Source organism: Oryctolagus cuniculus, chromosome 1, assembly GCF_964237555.1.
Source record: "Oryctolagus cuniculus chromosome 1, mOryCun1.1, whole genome shotgun sequence".
Taxonomy (NCBI): Eukaryota; Metazoa; Chordata; class Mammalia; order Lagomorpha; family Leporidae; genus Oryctolagus; species Oryctolagus cuniculus.
Window position 1 is genome coordinate 84,389,513 of NC_091432.1, and position 16,629 is coordinate 84,406,141.

A 16,629-nucleotide genomic window follows, 5' to 3' on the forward strand; every position below is an offset into this window, starting at 1 on the left:
GGGCAGGCGTTTTTGCATGGTGGTTAAGATGCCAACGTCCCATATCGGAATGCCTGGGTTTGATACTCACTTCCAGCTCCTGACTGCAGTTTCCTGCCAATGCAGATTCTGGAAGGCAGTGGGGAAGTGGGGAAGTCGTGAAGGCTCAAGAAATCAGGTCCTTTATTCACTTGGGAGGCCTGGATTGAGTTCCCAGCTCCTGACTTAGTTCAGAATCCCAGACACTGGGGACATCTGGGGAATGGACCAGAAATTGGGATCTTTTTTTCTCTTCCCCCTTCTCTCTTTCTCTAACTGAAAAAAAAAAAAAAAAAAAAAAAAAAAAACAAAAAAAACAAAAAACAAAAAAAAAAAACCATTAAATAGTTTCAGAATTAAATAGTTTCAGAATTGTTATACCCCTATCATTAACAACAACAACAAAAAAGTTTGTTTGTGTTTCTCTTGTTCTTGAGACAGGGGGTTATATGTCTACATGCTGTATTCAAGACGACATGAATTCATTTTTTCATTTTATCTTTTTCTCCTTCTGTACCATTTGTCATTCACTTAATACAATATTAGTTAGTTTCTGTTTTTGATCAATTCAATACTCCTCTTTCCACACTTGTTGGTTTAATGTGTTACATATGCAAAATGTTAGTTTATGTCCAAAGGTCAAAATTATATACAAAAAATAATACACTCAGAAGACTGCCACTTTCTCCTGTCCTTTCCACTCCTTTATCTGAAAGGGATTCTATTAGCTTCTGGTTTAACTCTCCTAAGTTTCTTTTTTGAAACAAACCAAAAAAAGGTGGAAATACATATGAGAGTAATTCAAAAAGTGTGTGAAAAAGGGAATTAAAAGCTAAGTTTATTTTGTTGCAAAATTTTTTATATTTATGCATACTTTTATCACAACATACATTGTCCATGAACTTTTTGAATATATATATACATATATGTTCTTTCCTTATTTTCTTATGAAATGCTCAACATATTTTTTGCCTATTTTTTTAACTTTTATTTAATGAATATAAATTTCAAAAGTACAGCTTATGGATTACAATGGCTTTTTCCCCCCCATAACTTCCCTCCCATCCGCAACCCTCCCATCTCCTGCTCCCTCTCCCATTCCATTCCATTCACATCAAGATTCATTTTCAATTTTCTTTATATACAGAAGATCAATTTAGTATATATTAAGTAAAGATTTCAACAGTTTGCACCCACACAGAAACACAAAGTGTAAAGTACTGTTTGAGTACTAGTTATAGCATTACTTTACATTGTACAACACATTAAGGACAGATCTTACATGGGGAGTAAGTGCACAGTGACTCCTGTTGTTGACTTAACAATTGACACTCTTGTTTATGGAGTCAGTAATCTCCCTAGGCTCTAGTCATGAGTTGCCAAGGCTATGGAAGCCTCTTGAGTTCACTGACTTCGATCTTATTTAGACAAGGTCATAGTCAAAGTGGAAGTTCTCTCCTCCCTTCAGAGAAAGGTACCTCCTTCTTTGATGGCCCGTTCTTTCTACTAGGATCTCACTCACAGAGATCTTTCATTTAGGTTTTTTTGTTTTGTTTTGGTTTTGTTCTTGTTGTTGTTTTTTGCCAGAGTGTCTTGGCTTTCCATGTCTAAAATGCTCTCATGGGCTTGTCAGCCAGATCCAAATGCCTTAAGGGCTGATTCTGAGGCCAGAGTGCTGTTTAGGACCTCTGCCATTCTATGAGTCTGCTGTATACCTCGCTTCCCATGTTGGATCGTTCTCCCCTTTTTAATTCTTTCAGTTAGTATTGAAATGCTCAACATATTAAGGATATTTTTTCTGCCTGTGGGATTTACTCAAGGAAGACCCTGCCAAAGATAAAATCTGCCACCTCTGCCTGTTCCTAAACATAGGGAACCAAACAAACAAAAACAAAAACCCAACTTAATGATGTTCTTTGAAGATGGAAAAGATGTTCTAGGCCAGTTATTCTTAAGGTATGATCATTGGACCAGCTTCCCTGCAGGACCTGAGAACTTGTTAGAAAAGCAAAGTCTCTGTTCCCTGCCCCATAGATCTACTGAATCAGAAACTCTGAATGTGGGTCCAACAATCTGTCATTCAGTTAATTCTGATGAGTGCTAAAGTTGGAGAATCACTGGTCTATGCTAGTCTGAGAAGAAAGAAGAATAGCATCTACCTTTCATTGCATGACTACTTTGTATCAAATAGTTAAAAACATCCTTCGTATATGTATTGCTCATAATTCTCACAATAGCTCTGGCCAGTAGGGGCTATGATCAACCAAAGTGTACAGGTGAGGAAAGTGGAGTGCAGAGAGGATCAGTAGCTTCTCACAATCATGTAACTAGTGAATGGCAGAGACCAAATTGGAACCTAGGTAGACTGGCTTTAAGCTCCATGAGCTCAGCTGTCAGTCTATACTACTTCTCACCTTAGCATCCAATTAAGAGAAGCTAAATTTCTCTCCATCATAGAAAGATAGGCTCCCTGACTGGGGGACAGTAAATGAGTATTTCTGGACTGGGAGGGTTGGGAGAAATGTTTGGATAAAAGGAAATGAAGCAAGTCCCAGGACATGGTGGTAGGCCAGGGTTTTGTAAGAAGGCTGAAAATGTCACCAGTGAGAGAGTCAATGCATCAGGGGCAGTGGAGGGCCTTTGATGCCAATGATTCTACCATTTGATTTTGTTGTTTCTTATATTTTGCTACAGTCCCTCACCATCACCCCTAACCTTCAGGAAGGGTTTATTCAACACAAAAGCCATGTTTCATGGTTCTTTGAGACTTGAAGGTGGAGGAGTGGGATCCAGGCACATGGACAGCAATACAGAGAAAGTTTAACAACTGCAGAAGACCAGAAAATAAACAAGCAAGAAGAAAGCATTCTTTAGGATACAGGAACTTAATTTGCAAGTTCTCCTGTAGGATGGTTAGTGAAGCCATTTGACTCACCAGTGGCATGATGAGGCAGATATCAGCTACAGAAGGTAAAAGAAAGGTCCACTCATTTTCCAGCTCTGAGCACTGGTGGAAAAGGGGACAAAGGTAGAGAGCAGGAGGAAAGCCTGATGTGTGCATTCCAGTATTTCCAATTTGGAGCTAGACTGGGATGACTCATCAGGTCAGGAAGAGATTTACCAACATTTCTCATTTAGATCTGGAGCAGGTCTCACAAACCTAACATATGTTGTGATCAAAAGAGATAGGCCCTGGGGTTTAACTAGTCTGAATGGATGCTGAGTGGAAAGTCAATGTGTCTGCCACTGAGTCATTATAGCAGGGTAAAGTGGCCCTCCCAGTAGTCAGGCCAACAGGCTGGACAGTGAACTTGGCAGAGACCTGAGTCCTATGGCCAGTAGATTCAGAAGGGAGGCCACTCCTGCCAGGGGGTTAATCCTAGAATCTGACCAAGCCAAGAGAGAGACCACAGTCTGTGGGCGGCACTAGCTCAGACTCCACCAGCTCACTGGAGAACAATAGGCACTTATAGGGAGATCAGCAGAAACAAGGGACACACAGCTTGAGACCTCAAATAATCCCCCTCTGTCTCAAGTCCTGTGACACTTCTTCACACGGTCCCCATACCCCCAACTCAGATATTAGTTTTAGAACAAAAATAGAGTGAGGAAAGGACAATCTGAAAAGCTGAACATTTTGCTGGAAATTCTGAACATACCTGATTTGGAATTGCTTAAAACATTGGATTGAAAGAATTTTAAAGATATTAGAAATTTAATTAACTTTCCCACAAGTGGTTGAAGGTTTATAAGAACAAGTAGATGGCAAGAATATTAAACGTTTTCTTGTTTTTCCCTGTTTTCATAATGAGAACTTAATTTTGCCACATGCACATACATATTTACTCATATAGTTGTCTAATTTCTACCTCCCTTGTAACCTAACCTATAAGCCCCTAAGTGCAGGGACTATGCTAGCCCTAAAGCCCTAGCTCCAGAACAGGAGAGCAAGCACTTAGTTTCCATGGTATCTTCAGCACTGGGAACAGTCCCTGACATTCAGTAGGCACTACATAAATATTTTTTGAAGTTAAATTTCCCTTACAACTATTTTGGATGAATTAATCAGTGAGAGAAATGAGACAATCCAGAGAAAAGGATATAACTCAGTGTTTTCCCTCACTGCAGCTTAACAAGCAGAGACAATAAGAACTAAATAGCATAAAATTACATTTCTATGAAATTATTATTTTGTATGATGTTTTGAGACACATAAGACTTAAGAATAACACTTTGCATATACATAGTGCTTTAAAGTTTACAAACTGCATTCAACATATTATCATTTGATTCTTTCAACAGCCCTGTAAAATAGATCTGGTATATTAATTTTTATTGTGTAGATAAACTAGCTGAAGTTTGAAGAGGTTAATCAACAAACCTAGGGCCTAAAGTAGAGGAGTTAGCAGAGCTTGTTCATCAGAACACACGGTAATGGCAGGACACAAGTTTGGGGGCCTGGCCAGATGACCAGTAAAAATGATGCATGTTCTGAGTGCAGGTGCATTATTCCCATCCAAGAGTGTAGATGAGAATTTACCAGCAGATAAAGCCCCCCAAGAAGGAAGAGAAATAGTGCCCTACTGTAGAGAATGCTCAGTTACAGCATTCTACCTCCTCTAACGAGATGGCACTGTGTCATCTTGAAGCTCATCCAAGGTGGTCAACCTGGGGTGGCTCTTCTGGGGCAATGGGAGGGAGGGTGGGGCCCACTGCAGTTGTCTCTGGCCTATATACAAGGACAAGAATATGGGGCATATGTCTCTTTGTCCCCAAAATTATGCCATGGAAATAGTTCCGTTTTCTTACCTTGCTTTCACTTTTATCTTTTAATAACTTTTATCTATTTGAGAGGCGGTGATATACACAGAAAAAGAAAGAAACAGAGAGAGTTCCCATCTACTGGTTTACTTCTGAAATGCCCTCAGTCCCCAGAGTCTGGAGCTGAGCCGGGGGCCAAAGCTGGGAGCCAGGAATTCAATCCAGGTCTCCTACACGGGTGGTAGGAACCCAATTACTTAAGCCACCATCCCTGCCTCCCAAGGTTGCATCAGCAGAAGGTTGGAATCAGGAGCCAGAGCCAGGTATCAACACAGGCATGTTAACTGGTATATTAACTACTAGGCTAGATGTCCACCCATGGCCTGAATTTTTATGAGACGAATTTATGCTCCTGCTATGCAGTGGGCTGGGAGGTGCCTGAGTAAGAGGGGCCATGCAAGGTGGGGGTACCTATCCCTCCTCATCAAGGTGGTATCGCTAATGCACTCACCAGTCTGGATTGGAAAACCAAAGCAAGGGGCTGGCGCTATGGCGCCGCAGGCTAAAGCCCTGGCCTGAAGTGCCGGCATCCCATGTGGGCACTGGTTCTAGTCCTGGCTGCTCCTCTTCCAGTCCAGCTCTCTGCTATGGCCTGGGAAAGCAGTAGAAGATGGCCCAACTCCTTGGGCCCCTGCACCCACGTGGGAGACTCAGAAGAAGTTCCTGGCTCCTGGCTTCGTATTGGCACAGCTCCAGCCATTGCAGCCATCTGGGGAGTGAACCAGCAGATAGAAGACTTCTCTCTGTGTCTCTACCTCTCTCTGTAACTCTATCTTTCAAATAAATAAAAAATAAATCTTTTTACAAAAAAGAAAAGAAAAAGAAAACCAAAGCAGGCATTCACGTCCTGTCTAATCCTGGCACTACCCAGACGGCCCTCACAGTGGCAGTGCAGGCTTAATGAGCAGGAGCCTATTCACGGGCTCTGTAGAGAAATACATAGTAGTGGCACTGCTTAACCAGGATGCAGCATCTCATCTGGCCCTTTGCAGAAGGGCACAGTTAGGACTCCTGTCATTCATTCACTCACTCACTCATTCATTCCATTTTTGTATAACGTAGCACCTGGCACTGAAAGTTTTCTCTGTATATAGGCCCTGCAATAGGTACTTGGGATACAAAGATTTTGCTTAAAAATAATTAATATCATGTTCCAAAGGCCTCCTGGTGCTCTGAATGAGACAGGTTTGAAAATAACAAATGCCATGTAACTGAGATAAGTGCTTAGCACAGCAGTTGTGAGGATGAAGTGTTGTGTGATGCAGGACAGAATCCTTCAAGTCTCAGCTTAAAAGTAACTTCTGCAGGAAAGCTGTCATTAGCCCCTATACAAGCTCTGGGCACCTGTCCTGTGTTGTTGCAGACCATTGTACTTCTATTGTAAAATTCATCACACTGCACTGTTAATCCTTATTTACTTGTCTATCTTTTCTGATTGATATAGCAAGCTACTCAGCCGCTTGTATCTCCCTCCTCACTATATCCCCAGCACCTACCTGGCCCACAGTAGGTGCTCAACAAATGCTTGTTTCAAATGAAGATTAACAGAGCCCCAACTGTTCCATGATACCTCAAGCACAAGGAACAACAAATCAAATCTTAGCTTATCAAGATAGGTAACAAGTCCAGTATTAGTTTTTAATTTTCCTTCCATCTCCCATGGATCATACCCAAATCCAAGAGTGTTTGCATGTGAGAGAAATAAGAGTGAAAGACCTGTGGCCTTTACTGCGCCTGTCATGAGGCACAGGCTGAGTTCAGGCCTTTTCACATGTCACCTTGGGTGGGTGACTCACAGCATCCTTTTGACACCTGCTTGAAGCAGCCCCCGCTGAAGAGCTGCCTCTCTTGCTGCTTGCAAAGGGTGCACAGATGAAAACTGAGTTCCAGAACACACAGACACCCAGGCTTCCTAGTCGCTGAGAAGTCACCAGGATGGGGCCACACCCCACTTTACCTCCAAGCGCCAGCATTCCCCCCTCCCTTAGATGAAGCACCTTTGTGGCTCTCCTTACTGTTCCTTTGGAAGAGGAGGGAATGATACCCTCCAGATTAGTACTAATGAATCTACAGCTTCCAAACACACAAGAAAGCAAATAATTCCCAACACCTCTACCTGTTACTAAATGAATGGACGAAGGAGCCTTTGAAAGGACATTCCATATTTCTGTCTTGAGGTAACCGAATGTAAGTGAACAAGCAACCATTATTTCCAGAGTACTAAATTCTATTGAGCCACATAAAAGATAGTTATGTGCCACATAATGGCATTTTGGTTAGAAATGAGCCGATATACCACAGTGGTCCCATGCAATTGTAGTGGAGCTAAAAATTCCTATCACCAAGTATTTTTATTGTACCTTTTCTATTTTCAGATACACAAATATTTGCCATGTGTTACACCATTGTAAGTACAATAATATGCTGTGCAGGTACAACCTAGGTGCAATATGCTATACCATTTAGCCAAGGTGTGTGGTAGGCTAAACCATCTAAGTTTGGGTAAGTACCCTCTACGATGTTAGCACACAATGACAAAATCACTTGATGATATACATCTCAGAACATATCCTCATCTTTAAGCAACAGGCAATTATACCCACACCTTGTGAGAATTAATGGAGATAATGTCCTTGAAAGCACTTTGGGAACTAGTCATATTATACAAATGTAGAGTATTGTTGTCATCTTCTAGTGGTCTCTTACAATGGAATTTAAAACCAGACAGGCAATGACATGAGAAATGACCTCTTTGGGGTCCTTTTCAGTTCACTCATGATAGTTATTTTTCTGCTAAAAACTGTCTTTCAGCTAACAATTATGGAACACTTTGTACTCCTTAAAAAAATCTATGCATTGATGTTGCTTTCTTTTTCTCTTGGTCTCACTGGCCCCTAATTCAAACCTGAGATCAAGATATTCAAGCTGAAACCACTACTGAGAGTAGACAAAGGATGTTAACAGCTCCCTTTTAATTCTAAAACCCCTATGTGCTCATGTTAGGAAATCTCTGATTTCTCCTCTGTTTATTCAATAATTTTCTTGGATATTATTTATTTAGCACCTATTCTGTATTAAGTTACCATTCTATGCATTTCTTTTCTTTACAATTGCCCACAAACACATATTTGGTGTTGTGCTGACACTTAAATTTGGCACACTGAGTTTGAGCTCACTGTCTACTCCCACCCCCCCACTCTGCACACTCTCCTATTAGAACTCCATGCACCAGCTACTTCATGTTTTTCTCTCTTTACCTCAGTGTCCTTGGATGTCTTACCACTAATGTGCCTCCACTTCTATGTCAAGGTTCCTGACTGTTATACTACTTACTGTGTTTATAGTGTTTGTTAGAGGAGAACATTCAGAATCCCTGAGATAAAAAAGCAAGAAACAGAGCACTGAGATGAAACAGTGGAATAAAAACTCTATGAGTTACAAAACAAAATAAAAATGTTGATCTCGTGGAGCATGACCTGTTTTTCTCTACCCAAAGAAATACCAGTCTGGAGCTGGATAAGCATAGAGTTAAATGTGGGGCAATGTTCAGGTTCAATGCATACTTTGATGTTGTGTGCATGCAATAGTATTTTGAATAATACGGCCACTTATATGCAATTTGTATTATGCCTTCTTACAGTCTCATATAAGTCATTCTTTGCTTCTGTTTTTCTGGAAACTGACCTTTTTCCCTTTTCTTGAATCTACCACTCACAATTCATAAACTTTGGTGTGAGTGGTCGTATTTTATAATGCCACTCTGTTCTGTTGCCATAACTGTTAAAGCCTGGGAATATATCTGACCTGGACATTTTGGAACTAGGATGGGAAGGAGAGAGCAGTTTCTCTCAAGTTTGCTGTGATGAACTATGCAAGCAAAAATGGTGCAGATGTTATAATCCCTGTAGCATACACCTGTTGGACCCCACCATGGGATAGGCATGACTGGGAATTTATCATACTTAATTTTTCACGCATTTTGTACACAAAAGCCCAGAGTCACAGAAAGGTTCAGCAGTCTGCCCAAGGTGAAACAGAAGCTAGAGGATCTGGGATATTAACCCAGTGGTTCTGGCTCCAGGGTCAGAGAATATAACCACTGGACTCAATAACCTCTCACACTCTGCAGCAAGCTCTCTGGGGCTTGATCTCAGCTCTTTGTGGTCTCCTTTCTCATTGTCTAATTATGGTCTCAGTTTATTTGGAACTGTCTTCCTTTTTCCTTTCTTCCTTTGTTTTTCCCATTTAGAATATATTTTCATCCCCCTCACCTACACACAAACACTATATCTAGTTACTGGGGTGACGGCAGAACCCCTCCCATTCCTGTATGGCCCCCAGCAATTCCTTTGTGGAAATAGGAGCCAACTAAAACTATGGCAAGGTATTTAATGGAGAACTTTTATTGAAGAAAAGGTTTTTTGTAAAAAGAAAAAAGTATACAAATCCTAAGTGTATAGTACAGTGAATTATCACAAAGTAAACATATCTATGAAACCAGTTCAGGATACAAACTGTTACCAGCACCCCAGAACTCCCCTTGCATTCCCTCCTCCAAACACTGTCACCCCTTCTGCCCCAAAGTTCAGCACATCTGATCTCTGCATTAGTTTTACTTGTTTTGAAATTTGTATCAATGGAACCATACTTTATGCATTGTCTGTTGTGGCTTCTTTTGCTCATTATTAGCTTGTGAGAGTCATCCATGTGGTCTCACATAGCTATAGTTTGACCATTTTCATGGATGAGTTGCAATCTACTGTATGAATCTACCACAATACATGGACCCATTCTACTGTTGATGTACATTGGATTATTTGCAGTTTAATGCTATTGTGAATAGCACCACTATAAATATTATCCATGTCTTCTGGTGAACAAGAACGTAATTTCTGGTGGGTAGATACCTAAGAGTATGAAAAAAGAACTCAAAACAGAGAGGGCAGGACTGGTGAATAGAACACATTTTATGGTGAGATCATAGGGAAAAATTTCTGACCAAGGGGAATATCTGCAGGCTATCACTCCTAAGACGTATATTTTTTCCCATTTAATTTGAGAAAACCTATAAAAACCCTCTTCTTGGAGAACAGCATCTTTTTTAAAGATTTATTTATTTATTTATTTATTTGAAAGGCAGAGAGAGAGAGAGAGAGAGAGAGACTTCCATACGCGAGTTTATTCTCCAAATGGCCACAACAGCTTGAAGTAGACCAGTCCAAAGCCAAGAGCTTCATCAGGTCTCCCATGTGCATACAGGGGCTCATGCACTGATGCCATCTTCTGCTGCTATCCCAGGCCACTAGCAGGGAGCTGGATCAGAAGTAGAACAGCCTGGACACAAACTGGCACCCACACATGATGCTGGCATTGCAGGCAGTACCTTTATCCAATATGCCACAACACCAGCCAGAGAACAGCATCTTTTGCAGAAGGCATTCATGGGAGAAGAGCATTTTTTTCAGAGTACATTCTCAGAGTACATAACTCTAACCCTGCTATTATGTGGGTTTCTACTATGATGTAAAGGAATCAAAAAAGAGGACTGGAAGCACACATGATGGAATTGTATAGACACAGTGAAAAAATCTAAAATGTTAGCCATCTTAAGTACCTAGGCTGAGAACTCTGTAAACCAGCTTGGTTATAAGGGAGCAATTCTTCCAAATGGATGAAAGGAGAACGAGATAGAGCTGCATTTAAGGTGAGATGTAGAAGTATAAAAATTAACAGCAGGGTGGGGGAAACTAAAACTCCAGAGACCACCTCAACCTAAGTACCACACATACTAAGCACTTTGGCTAGGACATTTTATTAGGTTTCTCCAATCAGGATGCAAGCTCCATGAAGTCAGAGACTTCATTTCTCTAATCAACACTATCCCCAGAATTCCTCATGGCTTGGTACAGACTGTGAGCTTAATATTTATCAAATAACACATGAATAGCATATTGGTGAAGAAAGGTTAATTCTCCAATAGCATAACTAATTATTTGCCATACACATACTCATGTTTAAGTACCAGCAAGTACTGTAAAACTCATTTTGAAGGATAAAATGAACAATTATGCCAATGATTGACATTAATAATAATAGGGTGTTTCTAACACAACAAACAGAAGACTTTTGAATCCACTTCCCTCTATCAGCCTCTGTGTAATCTTTTAAAGGCAGATGACTTTGAATAGCTGAATTGTTCTATTTTCCTTTTGTGTTTTTTAAATTAATTACTGATTCCTGAATAGCACTGTTATCTTCAATATCCACTGAGAGGAGCCACTTCCACTGATAAGTAAAAAGTCAAAAGTACTTTCTTCCATAAATTTAATGTTTAGTGGCAGAAATCCCGAGTCATCAAAGAAAAAAATAAGGTTTTGGGTAGTTTAAAATGCTCTTTTTCTTCGCTACTTCTCCTTAGGTATATTGATGAGAAAACATGACTACTGAGAAGACACTGAAAAATGTATAACTTTGTAGCCTAAACATTTCTTAACATGTTTTTTGGCTAGAAGATCTGTGCCAAATTCTGTATTTTAAAAAAATTATCTCAGGGCCAGTGTCATGGGATAGCAGGCAAAGTCACTGCTTGTGGGGCCAGCGCCGCGGCTCACTAGGCTAATCCTCCACCTTGCAGGGCCGGCACACCAGGTTCTAGTCCCAGTCGGGGCGCTGGATTCTGTCCCGGTTGCCCCTCTTCCAGGCCAGCTCTCTGCTGTGGCCAGGGAGTGCAATGGAGGATGGCCCAAGTGCTTGGGCCCTGCACCCCATGGGAGACCAGGAGAAGTACCTGGCTCCTGCCATCGGATCAGCATGGTGTGCCGGCTGCGGCGGCCATTGGAGGGTGAACCAACGGCAAAGGAAGACCTTTCTCTCTGTCTCTCTCTCACTGTCCACTCTGCCTGTCAAAAAAAAAAAAAAACAAAGTCACTACTTGCAGCACTGGATCCCATATGGGCACCAGTTTGAGTCCCAGCTGCTCCACTTCTGATCCAGCTCCCTGCTAATGTGCAGCATTAGCATCCCTGCTAATGTGGTGCAGCATGGAAAGCAGCAGAGGATGTCCATGTGTTTGGGCCCCTGCCCCAATGTGGGAGACTCAGAGGAAGCTCCTGGTTCCTGGCTTTAGACTGGCCCAGCTCTGTTGCTGTGGCCATTTGGGAAGTGAACCAGCGGATGGAACATATCTCTCTCTCTCTCTCTCTCTCTCTCTCTCTTTGTATCCCTCTCTCTCTGTAACTCTGCCTTTCAAATAAATAAATATATCCTTAAAAATTATCTCAGTATTCTGTTATAGGTCAGAAGAAATATGTTCTGATGATGAAGATACTTAGTGAGAGACCACTCTCTCTGCTGGGATTATTACCCTGATAGAATCAATTTGGACAGATCAGTGCTTTTGCTGCCCCATATAGATATGATCTCATTGAAATGAAGACAACATGTAAGAAGCGAAGATAAGACATATAGAAAGCAAGAACACATATGGTATTGTATGACATCTTAGATGAAGTTGCACCTGGATTTCAACTGCGACTAAAACAAAATTCATCGTTGACTTCCCATTTTCATTAGCAATGTAGTTTGAGCTGGGGTTTCCAGTACTTGCATTCAAAATGGTCTTCACCAGATCAACAGGACAGAAGATCAATAAGGATACAGTAGATTTAAACGACACTATAGCCCAAATGGATCTAACAGATATATACAGAACTTTCAATCCTACAGCTAAAGATTTTACATTCTTCTCGGCAGTACATGGGACCTTCTCTAGGATTGACCACATACTAGGCCATAAAGCAAGTCTCAGCAAATTCAAAAGAATTAGAATCATACGATGCAGCTCCTCAGACCATAAAGGAATGAAGTTGGAAATTAGCAACTCAGGAATCCCTAGAGCATATGCAAACACATGGAGACTGAACAACATGCTCCTGAATGAACAATGGGTCACAGAAGAAATTAAAAGAGAAATCAAAAATTTTCTGGAAGTAAATGAGGATAACAGCACAACATACCAAAACTTATGGGATGCAGCAAAAGCAGTGTTAAGAGGAAAGTTTATATCAATAGGTGCCTACATCAAGAAATTGGAAAGGCACCAAATAGATGAGCTTTCAACGCAACTCAAGGACCTAGAAAACCTACAGCAAACCAGACCCAAATCTAGTAGGAGAAGAGAAATAATTAAAATCAGAGAAGAAATCAACAGGATTGAATCAAAAAAAAAAAAAACATTAAAAAAAATCAGCCAAATGAGGAGCTGGTTTTTTGAAAAAATAAACAAAATTGACACCCCATTGGTCCAACTAACTAAAAAAAGAAGAGAAAAGACCCAAATCAATAAAATCAGAGATGAAAAAGGAAACATAACAACAGACACCACAGAAATAAAAAGAATCATCAGAAATTACTACAAGGATTTATATGCCAGCAAACAGGGAAACATATCAGAAATGGATAGATTCTTGGACACATGCAACCTACCTAAATTGAACCAGGAAGACATCGAAAACCTAAACAGACCCATAACTGAGACAGAAATTGAAACAGTAATAAAGGCCCTCCCAACAAAGAAAAGCCCAGGACCAGATGGATTCACTGCTGAATTCTACCAGACATTTAAAGAAGAACTGACTCCAATTCTTCTCAAACTATTCAGAACAATCGAAAAAGAGGGAGTCCTCCCAAATTCTTTCTATGAAGCCAGCATCACCTTAATTCCTAAGCCGGAAAAAGATGCAGCACTGAAAGAGAATTACAGACCAATATCCCTGATGAACATAGATGCAAAAATCCTCAATAAAATTCTCGCCAATAGAATGCAACAACACATCAGAAAGATCATCCACCCAGACCAAGTGGGATTTATCCCTGGTATGCAGGGATGGTTTAATGTGTGCAAGACAATCAATGTGATACACCACATTAACAAACTGCAGAAGAAAAACCATATGATTATCTCAATAGATGCCGAGAAAGCATTTGATAAAATACAACACCCGTTCATGATGAAAACTCTAAGCAAACTGGGTTTGGAAGGAACATTCCTCAATACAATCAAAGCAATCTATGAAAAACCCACAGCCAACATCCTATTGAATGGGGAAAAGTTGGAAGCATTTCCATTGAGATCTGGTACCAGACAGGGATGCCCACTCTCACCCTGCTATTCAATATAGTTCTGGAAGTTCTAGCCAGAGCTATTAGGCAAGAAAAAGAAATTAAAGGGATACGAATTGGGAAGGAAGAACTCAAACTATCCCTCTTTGCAGATGATATGATTCTTTATTTAGGGGACCCAAAGAACTCTACTAAGAGACTATTGGAACTCATAGAAGAGTTTGGCAAAGTAGCAGGGTATAAAATCAATGCACAAAAATCAACAGCTTTTGTATACACAGACTATGCCATGGCTGAGGAAGAACTTCTAAGATCAATCCCATTCACAATAGCTACAAAAACAATCAAATACCTTGGAATAAACTTACCAAGGATGTTAAGGATCTCTACGATGAAAATTACAAAACCTTAAAGAAAGAAATAGAAGAGGATACCAAGAAATGGAAAAATCTTCCATGCTCATGGATTGGAAGAATCAATATCATCAAAATGTCCATTCTCCCAAAAGCAATTTATAGATTCAATGCAATACCAATCAAGATACCGAAGACCTTCTTCTCAGATCTGGAAAAAATGGTGCTGAAATTTATATGGAGGCACAAGAGACCTCGAATAGCTAAAGCAATCTTGTACAACAAAAACAAAGCTGGAGGCATCACAATACCAGATTTCAGGACATACTACAGGGCAGTTGTAATCAAAACAGCATGGGTACTGGTACAGAAACAGATGGATAGACCAATGGAACAGAATAGAAACACCAGAAATCAACCCAAACATCTACAGCCAACTTATATTTGATCAAGGATCTAAAACCAATTCCTGGAGCAAGGACAGTCTATTCAATAAATGGTGCTGGGAAAACTGGATTTCCACATGCAGAAGCATGAAGCAAGACCCCTACCTTACGCCTTACACAAAAATCCACTCAACATGGATTAAAGACCTAAATCTACGACCTGACACCATCAAGTTATTAGAGAACATTGGAGAAACCCTTCAAGATATTGGCACAGGCAAAGGATTTCTGGAAAAGACCCTGGAGGCACAGGCAGTCAAAGCCAAAATCAACTATTGGGATTGCATCAAATTCAGAAGTTTCTGTACTGCAAAAGAAACAGTCAGAAGAGTGAAGAGACAACCGACAGAATGGGAAAAAATATTTGCAAACTATGCAACTGATAAAGGGTTAATAACCAGAATCTACAAAGAGACCAAGAAACTCCACAAAAACAAAACAAACAACCCACTTAAGAGATGCGCCAAGGACCTCAATAGACATTTTTCAAAAAGGAAATCCAAATGGCCAACAGGCACATGAAAAAATGTTCAAGGTCATTAGCAATCAGGGAAATGCAAATCAAAACCACAATGAGGGGCCAGTGCCACGGATCACTAGGCTAATCCTCCGCCTAGCAGTGCCGGCACACCAGGTTCTAGTCCCGGTTGGGGCGCCGGATTCTGTCCCGGTTGCCCCTCTTCCAGGCCAGCTCTCTGCTGTGGCCAGGGAGTGCAGTGGAGGATGGCCCAGGTGCTTGGGCCCTGCACCCCATGGGAGACCAGGAAAGGCACCTGGCTCCTGTCATCGGATCAGCGCAGTGCGCCGGCCGCAGCGCGCTGGCCGCGGCAGCCATTGGAGGGTGAACCAACGGCAAAGGAAGACCTTTCTCTCTGTCTCTCTCTCTCACTGTTCACTCTGCCTGTTAAAAAAAAAAATGAGGTTTCACCTCACCCCAGTTAGAATGGCTCACATACAGAAATCTACCAACAACAGATGCTGGAGAGGATGTGGGGAAAAAGGGACACTAACCCACTGTTGGTGGGAATGCAAACTGGTCAAGCCACTATGGAAGTCAGTCTGGAGATTCCTCAGAAACCTGAATATAACCCTACCGTTCAACCCAGCCATCCCACTCCTTGGAATTTACCCAAAGGAATTTAAATTGGCAAACAAAAAAGCGGTCTGCACCCTAATGTTTATTGCAGCACAATTCACAATAGCCAAGATCTGGAACCAACCTAAATGCCCAAAACGATAGACTGGATAAAGAAATTATGGGATATGTACTCTTTAGAATACTATACCGCAGTAAGAAACAATGAAATCCAGTCATTTGCAACAAAATGGAGGAATCTGGAACACATCATGCTGAGTGAAATAAGCCAGTCCCAAAGGGACAAATACCATATGTTCTCCCTGATCGGTGACAACTGACTGAACACCAAAAAGGAAACCTGTTGAAGTGAAATGGACACTATGAGAAATGGTGACTTGATCAGCATAGCCCTGACTGTTAATGAACAACTTAATACACTATCCCTCTTAGTAGTTTTTTTCTGTCCGTTCTACTTAATATGACTGGTTTAATTCTGTAATTAATACACAGTTATTCTTAAGTGTGAAATTTAACTGAAATGTTATCCCTGTTAAACATAAGAGTGGGAATAAGAGAGGGAAGAGATGTACAATTTGGGACATGCTCAAGCTGACTTGCCCCAAGTGGTAGAGTTAGAAACATACCAGGGGACTCCAATTTAATCCCATCAAGGTGGCATGTACCAATGCCATCTCACCAGTCCAAGTGATCAATTTCGGTTCACAATTGATCATAATGAAAGGACTAAGAGTCAAAGGGAGCACATAAACAAGTCTACTACCTGCTAATACTA